The sequence below is a fragment of the Tachypleus tridentatus genome, chromosome 9 (assembly GCF_004210375.1).
Source record: "Tachypleus tridentatus isolate NWPU-2018 chromosome 9, ASM421037v1, whole genome shotgun sequence".
NCBI classification, from domain to species: Eukaryota; Metazoa; Arthropoda; class Merostomata; order Xiphosura; family Limulidae; genus Tachypleus; species Tachypleus tridentatus.
Window position 1 is genome coordinate 119,241,937 of NC_134833.1, and position 10,428 is coordinate 119,252,364.

Genomic DNA, 10,428 nt, shown 5'->3' on the forward strand with positions numbered 1-10,428 from the left:
TTCTTGATGTTATAACTTGCAATTTATAATAATGTAGAAATTGAGTTACGTCGACTTATTACCATTATATTTTAAATATCTGGTATTAATTGCCCAAATTTTTTTTTCGTTTCCTCAGTGTACCTTTAAAGGCTATATATACACTATATGGTAGTTCCCCAGCCTTCTCGCCTTCCTGGTGGGCGTGTGTCCGCCCATGGGAAAATACCTTTTCAAATCTACTTTCTACTTTTCCGGAACTCATCGATTCCCCAGTTGAACTCCTGTAAAGTGATTGTCTCAACTACTGCTGACCCTTTTATAAAAATAAGATGGTCTTAACCGATGCTTAATATGTTTTTGTTGGGTTTTTTTTCCAAATCTTACGCTTGTGTCCATCTGTCATATTATCTCCAGAATATAGCACAAAAAAATCACAGGTCTGAATGTGATCGATCCTCGAATAAACTTGTGAACTACAATAAGCTCTACGCTTACTTTTCTTTCATGAGAAAATATGTAAAGAAATATTAACCTTTTTCTGTAAAACAACTCTTTCATCCATGGATTCATTCTATCATCTTTTCACTGAACCCTTTCCAGTAAGCTAATATTCTTTCTTAGATAATAAGACCTAACTGTACACACTATTTTAAGTGAGGCCTAGCTGATCATTTGTAGAAATATTCTCCTGATTCGTAATCAATATCTATAAATACACATTAAAATTCTATTAGCTATGTTACTAGCAAGATCACCACTATACCAAGGTCACTTTCTTGTGCCCACTTGTCCCATTATCTCCAGAATATAGCACAAAGAAATCAGAGGCCTGAATATTATCAATCCAAGAGTGCATTACGAGGGCTGTTCAAAAAATACGCGGACTGTTTGAATTGCGCGGCTCCAGTTGGTTCCAGGGAAATCCGCTTGGTGTCGCTAGGTTCGTACAGATCAGCTGATTACGACGCCATTTTCCGATTGCAGATACCTTCATTTGTGTATTAGCTACGCGGTTTTAAGTGAAGTGCAATTTTTTCGTTTGGCGGATTACAGAATGAATGACCTGAAGGAGCAACGACTTGCTGTGAAATTTTGTGTTAAACTTGGAAAATCTGCAACTGAAACTTTTGCTATGCTTAACACGGCTTACGGTGATGTTGCTGTGAATCGTACGGCATGTTTCAAGTGGCATGAACGTTTTAAGGATGGTCGACAGTCCATTGAAGATGATGAGCGTCCTGGACGTCCTTCCACGTCAACTGACGACCCACACGTCGACAAAATCAACACCCTGGTGCGGGCAAATCAACGTCTGACTGTCAGGGAGCTTGCTGAAGAGTGTGGGATATCAGTTGGATCTTGTTACGAGATTTTGACCGAAAAATTGAAGATGCACCGCGTTGCTGCGAAATTCAGCCCTCAGAATTCGTGAGTTTTTGGCCAAACACTCGATCACTGTTCTTCCCCACCTCACCTGACCTTGCTCCTTGCGATTTTTTCTTGTTCCCCAAACTCAAAAGACCCTTGAAAGGAAGAAGATTTGAGACGATTCCCGAGATTAAGGCAAATGCGACGAAGGAGCTGGAGGACATTACAAAAGAAGCGTACCAGGACTGTTTCAACAAGTGGAAACACCGTTGGGATAAATGTGTGCGTTGGGGAGTAAATTACTTTGAAGGGGTCCCAAACTTGTAACTTCTAAATAAAGTACATTTTGTTTTATGACGTCAGTCCGCGTATTTTTTGAACAGACCTCGTATTTGAGAAATATTACAGAGATTTCAGGTATTTCCCATAACAATCATATTCCCCGAATTTCAATCCAATTGAGCTTCTGTGGAATGAAATTCAAAGACAACTTCGCCATCACTATCCTTTGCCAATTTTTGTCTGTGAATTGCCTACATTCTCAGAACATTGTGAGCCTATGCCACGTAGTATTATAGCTGTAATTTGGTCAATATTTGTTTTTCTCTTTTTTGTGAATTTCGCACAAAGCTACTCGAGGGCTATCTGTGCTAGCCGTCCCTAATTTAGCAATGTAAGACTAGAGGGAAGACAGCTAGTCATCACCACCTACCGCCAACTTTTGGGCTACTCTTTTACCAACGAATAGTGGGATTGAACGTCACATTATAACGCTCCCACGGCTGAAAGGACGAGCATGTTTGACGCGACGGGATGCGAACCCGCGACCCTCAGATTACGAGTCGCACGCCTTAACACGTTTGGCCATGCCGGACCAATTTGGTGAAAATGCAAACGCAAACTAACGTGGCAGGGGTTTAGTTTAGAGAGAGAGAAATCAGAAGAATTCTCTCTCCAACTGGGGTGTTCAGGAACGTTGTGGTTCCTCTTCGTCCCGTTTCGTGGAAGGTTATTGAATTTAGCTGGGTTCTTTTTTTACTCTTTTTGGGTGAAGGAGTGAAGTTGGTCATAATTAATATTATTTATGAACGAGGCAAAGGTAGCATCGGAGAAAACAGCCAGAACTCGTCCCGAAAGGCAGATGGTATAGTAAATGTGAACATAAACGCGAAACGAAACGACCCGATTCAGGGCATGGCAATAAAGTTGCCTTGGCTGGGATCTAAAGATCCAATGCCTAAGTTTTTGCTGTGGGAGGAAACGGGAGCGCCCCGAGAAAAACCCACTTTCACAGGATAGGCGCCGAAAGATTTACCTGTCCTGTGCCCGAGACCTGAAAAAGAAAATACATAATATTTACATGAGTTTTGCCCTTTAAGTACTTTGTTGTGTTTTTTGTGATTCCTGAAATATGTTGTATGGTGAAATAAATTTGGTTGGTGCACTGGTTAATTTACAGAGTGATGCAGTTAGTTTGTTTCTGTGTTCTGCTTTTAAATAGTATTTGTGTGACGTTTCTGTTAGTCTGTTTCTTAGCGTTGGTAAGTTACTGATTTGATGTATATAATTTACTGGAGTGAATGACAGTAGTCTGAATGCAGATCTTAGTATTTTGTTTTGTTGAACTTGGATTTTCTGGAGTGTGTTATTTGACATATTTTATGTGACTTGACATCCATACTCTATTAGTGGATGGATGTAAGTCTTGTATATTTGGAAAAGAGTTTTTGGTGAGCATTTTGAGTGTTTGCTGGTTAGCGTCATTAAGTGTGAAATGCGTTTTTTAATTGATAAGTGTATGCTGTTAACATGCTTTTTCCATGTTAGTTTTGTGTCGAAAGTGATACCAAGGAATGTGATGTGTTTGCTCATGTTAATGGGCGTATTTCCGAGTGATAATTTTACTTTTTCTAGAGTTTTTCTTTGTCGTTTTAGTTTCCTGTAGAAGGTGATTGCTTGTGTTTTGGTTGGATTTAAAACTACTCTCCACTTGTTACTCCAGATCGAGACGTTGTCAAGTGATTCTTGCACGCGAGACATGGCCATTACTGGGTTTCTGGAGGAACTTGGTCAAAAGCTGGTCTAACCTAATATAACAAATATATATAGTTTCTAATAAAATGGCCACACTCTGTAGGTGGAAACATACTTATTAACGTGACCACAACTCCACCACTAAAAGCTTGGAACTACACAATTAAGGTGAGTTATTACTACAACTTTTCACCACTTCTTATTAGTCCAATTTCCGTGCTCTTCCCTTTTTTGCAACATTTTTCGCAAGGTACGGCTAGAAATTGTTGTGAATTTATTTATACTAAATATCTATCAGTTAGTGTATTGATTGATAAGGGATGGACTTTACCATCTTCCCTATCTCCATTTTCTGTAATTAGGCCCGCCATGGCCAGGTAGTTAGGGTGCTCGACTCGTAATAGGAGGGTCGTGGGTTCGAATCCCTGTCATACCAAATATACTCGCCCTTTCAACTTTGGGGGCGTTATAATGTAACCATCAATCCCACTATTCATTAGTAGAAGAGTGGTCCGAGAGTTGACGGTGGGTGGTGATCACTAGTTGCTTTCCCTCTAGTCTTACATTGCTAAATTAGGAACGGCTAGCGCAGACAGCTTTCGTGTAGCTTTGCGCAAAATTCAATACAAAGAAACAAACAAATTTTCTGTAATTAATATGTTTGCCTTGACAATTTCACTCGTAGCAGACATTATATTCAACTTTTGCCGTTACTGATAAATTATAAGCCCACACCATTTCGAAATTTCGTCCAGGTAACCCCAATCCAAGAAGATAACAGATATAAATCAAAAGTAAGTCCGTATTCATTGTATATTTCATTATGTCATATTCCAATAAATTATTTGGTGAAGCAACTTTCCCCAGTCTCTCTAATAGTTTACCATTATAAAAGTAAGAATAGCTGGTCTATAATTTCCAGAGCAACTCATACCAATCCTTTAAAAACAGGAGAAATATAATTGTATCCCCTTTCTGTAGGTACCTGTCTACACTCTATTGGTCTTATTAAAAATTAAAGAGAAAGAGCTAGATTCTCATATCCAATCTTTGATCTCTCTTAAAACCTAGGATATAATTCTGTCCGAATCTGGTGCTTTATTTACCTTTAATCTCTTAATCTTTCTATTTATTAACGAGGGATTAATATTATAATATCTGCTGATCCAGACTTGTAAAGGTTGATTAGCATAGTGTTTGTAGCAGTAAGATACTTACACGTTTTGTTTTATGTTTGTTCGTTTTTAGTACAAAGTAAACACAAATCGCTATTTGCAGTATGTTCGTTGGAGGAAATTGAAAACCAGATTTCAGCTTTGAAAGTCGTTACACTTATCAGTGGTGGCCAATGGGCCTTATTGTTTCAGTTTAACTGTTTTGTAAGTGATTATTTTAGTTGTTGTTGTGTTTTTTTAATTCATAACTTGAAGATAAAGACAAGCTATCCAGATAAAACTAAGATAGGGGTCAATTGTACCGTCATGGGAAGATTTGATTGTCCAGTTAAGTTAATTTGACATGTTGGGAAATGCTGTTAACATTAAATGTTCATTTGGATAAACTAAAACGTTTCATGTGTACAAGTTTTGTAGAATAAAGGGTAACGAATGTAACTATGCAATACGCTATTTATAAGTTTTAGATTTTAACGTGCTTATTTAAAGTATTTATTTGATCTTGTGTTACATGGTTTAGTTTGTGTGTTTCATCTTCTGAATAATTAATAACAATGTCCACTTAATTAACTTGGTCTATTCAGGTTGTACACAAGCTAGTACAGAGATAGCTTTGCGCCATAGTATAAATGTCAGAAGTTCTAACTAGAGTTATTTCCAGTATTTTAAATTTGTGGCTATAAAAAAGATGATATCAATTGTTAATAGCAATTTTACAGTGTTGTCATAAAAAATATGTAAAGTTTTTGTTGTTGTTTTTTCCAAAACTACACTTTCTTCTAATTGTACATTCTGCTGATTTCAGTGCATTTCCTTTCTTATGGAAAACTGTTAACCTACATAACACTACAGTATCAAATTATCAGGCTTAAATTTCAATCCGAATATTTTTGAAAAAACTACAAAAAAAAGAAATATTACATTCAAATATGGTATCAAACAGTACTGATTTCTTCTAGAATTCTATCCATGAATTTTATATCATTAATGTCTCGTTAATAACTGTACTTTTACTAATAACATAATACTAGTAATAGTTTTACTAACGCCGTAATAATACAGTAAGTTTGTGAACTTACAACGCTACAAATTGGGTCTGAATATCTGTGGTGGGTTTGCGCTTAACAGCAAACAAACAAAAATCATCAGAACAAAATACTTAATTACTTAACATATTTTGTCTTACAGTTAGTCAACAAACATCGTAACTTTGAACCTGTCACTAAAATACTTGCCCTCTTAGCTGTGGGAGAGTTATAACTAACGGTCAATTCCACTTTTCAGCAATAAAATAGTAATCCATGACCTGTCTGTGTGTAGCGTTGGCTAGCTGCCTTCTGTCTTTCACATTGCTTCTAAATTAAGAACAGCTAGCACAGATAGCCCACATGTAGCTTTGCGTGAAATTCGACAAACAAAAAAATAAAACTAAGTTTACAAACGAAAAAGCTGTTTTCTTCTGAATTTTTAATCAATTTTTAACAAACCAATAAAGCATATTTTACAATAACTACGACTTAAAATAGATTATATATGTTTTACAATAAATCTGTGACTTTCTTCTTTCACATTACTTAAGTGTCAAAAATTTAGTGCGCGTTGTAGTTGTTATTTCAATAAAACAGTTACTTACAGCATTATGTATTTTTCAGCGTTTTGTGCTGTTCTGTTACAAAACGATAACATCACTAGTTGAAATAAATCAACAAGTTATTTTGCTTGTGAGTGCTGAATTGCGTACGAATATGTGTGTAAGGATATCAAGCTGTTGTAAATTCAAACGAACTTAATACGAGCTAAAAAAAATATTGAAAGCAAGGAGCGAACTATCGATTCCTTAAGAAGAATAAAAGCAGTAAAGCGCGCGTGCATTGAGAAAAATAAACTTGCCTCTTTCATCCAGTGCCAAACTGTTCTCATGAAGCGTCAAAATCCAAGCTATTAACACAACACTGATCTCCAAATTATTGGATCCAGTATACATTTTTCTATTTACTTTGTGCTATTTTTATGAGTTTTTGACCTCCTATTCCTCCAGACACCAACAAACACACTAATAGTCTCGAAGCAGCAGGTAGCAGACGCTTACACTGTTGTTCGGCGCAGCACAGGTTGTAGCAAATTGTAACTTTCAAGGCATCTGATTGGTTAATATTTTCTTTGTTAAATACTACATTAGAGTAGAGTTTTATTTCAATTATCTAATGTGTCCTTCTTTAATAATTCACATAAATTTATGAATTATTTGTCATTATACTTCAGTAATAAAATTCTTCAAATCTTTGAGAAGTTTTTGAATGTTTATTACTATCCTGACACCTAGCTGTTACAGTTATAACCATTAATAATTATTTTCATTCAGGAACTATCTTAAAAATAAGCAAAAGTCATTCTTCACAGTAACTTAATTTAAATATGTTATATTTTAAAATGGAAGTCAGAATTATTTTCCTGATACTATTTTACGCTTTCCTTTACATTACGTATTTTAAACACATTTTTAACTGAGCCAAAACGAAAAACAGGAACGTTCGTTCAAACTATCCACTCATACAGCTAATTAAATAGGTTGTATTTATCATTGTATAACACTGTGGTGTATATAATTCACAAACGAGGTCTTACGAAGTTTTCTGATATGACCTATTTCTAGGCATTTTCTCAGTTTGTTCGCATATTTTAATCCGAATAAACAAATAATGTCCATATTCATGCACTCAGTGATGTCGAGAAAACCCACTTGTATAGAAATTTATATGCAAAAACGGCTCGTTTGGGTTGAGAAAATATTTTACATAGAAGAGCGAACAACGTTTTGACCTTCTTCGGTCATCGTCAAATTCACAAAGAAAGAGATAACTGACCGGAAGCTGACTACATGTCTGAAAGGGGTTGTGTAGCTGATTGTCGGAATGTAGAGGGCGGTGTTAGATGTTTGAATATATAATTTTATTTATTTATTATATTAACACTGACAAACACCACACCAACATTATTTATAAAATACAATGTGATAACTGCCACGACTTCTATATTGGAGAAACAAGTAGAAAAATGGAAACCAGATTCAAAGAACTGAAAAGTCACCTTCACACGTTTTCGAACACTGCAAGTCAAATAAACACAACATAACCATAGAAAACACTCAAATACTAAATAAAGAAACAAACATAAACAAACGCAAAATTAAAGAAGCCTTACTTATACAACAACTTAAACCCAAAATAAACCAATATAAAGGAACGCCTTTATACCTATATTAATATAATAAAATAAATAAAATTATATATTCAAACATCTAACACCGCCCTCTACGTTCCGACACTCAGTTGCACAACCCCTTTCAAACATGTGGTCAGCTTCCGGTCAGTTACCTTTTTCTTTGTGAACCTGACGATGACCGAAGAAGGTCGAAACGTTATTCGCTCTTCTATGTAAAATATTTTTCAATCCAAACGAGCCGTTTTTGCATATATATTCATACACTCACTTCCAGATTAACACATAGACCATCAAGGCTTCAACCATATAGAGACCCTGGCGGTTAACCAATGAAACATATTATGGTCTGTAAAACTAACAAAATAGAAGTAAGAGTGAATCATTATTCCCAAATATTACCTGGGCTTAAGGCTCCACAAAGAATTAACCCGGCCCTGTATGTATTAAATTCTAAATTACTACTGTTAATTCAGTTGTGTTGCACTTGTAGCATTTAAAGTAATTTCTCGTTTGCTACTTTTGTATAACATAACTGATAGTTTACGGCAGTACAATTTTTAACCTTATGATTACATAAATATATTCAAAGTTTTGCGCTGTTCTTTTGTACATAATAAGATCAACTTCGTACAGTATGCTTGAACGTAAGTCTTATAGGAAGCTTACATAAACAAAAATATTTTGGAATCCACAAGAACTGGTAACGTAGCTACATATTACGTATGAAGTAAACATTTCCGAAAATGAGGAATTGGTATTGGTTTTCTGAAGTTGGTGAATTTTATATGAATAACAGGCCCAGCACAAAAACAAACGAACAAATATAAATAACATTATTATTACTTCATTTGTTAAATTATTTTCAAACTGTTAATAATTAGCGATATGCTCTTACTTTTGTTGCAAATTTATGTTCTAAAGAATTTTGTTAGTACGAGAATTGTTTTGTTAAAAATGGGTATCTGTCTAATAGAAAAATATTATAAGCAAAGTGGTGGGCCATATACGACCCAGCGGTTAATTTTTCGGACTGTACATCTATAGTTCTGTGGCTTGTGCCTCATTATCACCAAAAATAAAATCGCACTCCACACTTTAGAACTATGAGTGCGTTATGAGAACTACTGTCAGATCGAATTATTCGGTCTGACAGCAGTACCCCAGGAGTTGGTGGTTGATGATGTTGACTAACGGCGTGTATCAATTAAAATTTAAAAACTTCTAGTGCTAAACTTTTCGTGTAGCTTTGCGCAAAACTCAGCAAAGTAAAATGATACAGTGTCAACGTCAATATAAGAAAACTTCGTTATATAACTATTTACAATATTCGACACTAGATGACAAATTCGAAAAATATCGTGCATGAGAAGTTACCTTAATGTATCATCTCATTTCTTAAGACCAGGTGGTTAAAGTACTCGACCCTTAATCCGAAGGTCGCGGGTTCGAGTCCTCGTCACACCAAACATGCTCACCCTTTCAGCCGTAGGGGCGTTTATAACGTGGTAGTCAATCCCATTATTCGTTGGTAAAAAGTTGGAGGTGGGTGGTGATAACTAGCTGCCTTCCCTCTAGCCTTACACTGCTAAATTAGGGACGACTAGTGCAAATAGCCCTCATGTAGCTTTTCGCGAAATTCAAACCAAACTCATTTCTTAATAGTGAATTTGAAATCAAATGCACATTTATGTTTATATACAAAGATGAAACGTGTGTTTATTTTCACCCTAATTCCTCTCAGCACGTTGTGCCACTCTCTTTGTTTGTTTTTGAATTTCGCACAAAGCTACTCGAGGGCTATCTGTGCTAACCGTTCCTAATTTAGCAGTGTAAACTAAAGGGAAGGCTAGTCATCACCACCCACCGCCAACTCTTGGACTACTCTTTTACCAACGAATAGTGGGATTAAACCTCACATTATTACACCCCCATAGCTGAAAGGGCGAGCATGTTTTGTGCGACCAAGATTCGAACCAGCGACCCTCGATTACGAGTCGAACGCCTTAACTCACCTGGCCATGCCGGGCCCTGTGCCAATTTCTACCAAAATGTTTACGTAAATACTATAAACTATGAGGAGTGTCATAAGAAGGTAAATACTGAGCTTATACATATTTCTATTTTTGTAAATTCTGTTGCTTAAATACTCCCAGTCTATTCAGTCAATCTCAAATAATCTTAGCAGGTGAACGCTTTAGACAGTGTTGAATATTCTAAAGAGATTCAAGGTCAAAGTATGAAAGTAGCTAGATTGTTTCCCAAACAACCGTGCTTTTCTCGTAGTCAATGAGATGTAAAGTATTCACGGGTGGGATCACCTCAAATTCTTTTTTTTTTTGGTAGATAGAAAGCAAAATGCAAATATTGCTTATGAAGAAGTTTTGTTACACTTTTGAAATCCTGAGACAAAGTTTACGTTCAATGTATTACTTTGAAATATATGATTGCTGTTAAATTTACGTTGTTTTAATTAAGTTTAAACTTTTCCCGTTATTTCAGCTTGTATTAAATATAACAAACAAACTGTTAACTTATCCTTATATAGGGAAAATGAAAAATAAAAAAGAATGATGGTTTAACTCGATACTGTGTAAGATTGAACTGCTTAAAAATTAGGTTTTCTTTTTTAACTATTTCTAACATTTTT

At 35.6% G+C, this 10,428-nt stretch overlaps 1 pseudogene across 1 annotated transcript in view; it reads right to left on the minus strand.

Annotated features, from left to right (window-relative positions):
* Nucleotides 1-6,623, minus strand: part of LOC143226187 (epidermal growth factor receptor-like) — a 220,033-nt pseudogene extending 213,410 nt beyond the window's left edge. The window contains exon 1 of the transcript XR_013014415.1: nt 6,450-6,623. The product of XR_013014415.1 is annotated as an epidermal growth factor receptor-like (transcript). The remainder of the gene's footprint in view (nt 1-6,449) is intronic.
* Nucleotides 6,624-10,428: the final 3,805 nt, after the last annotated feature.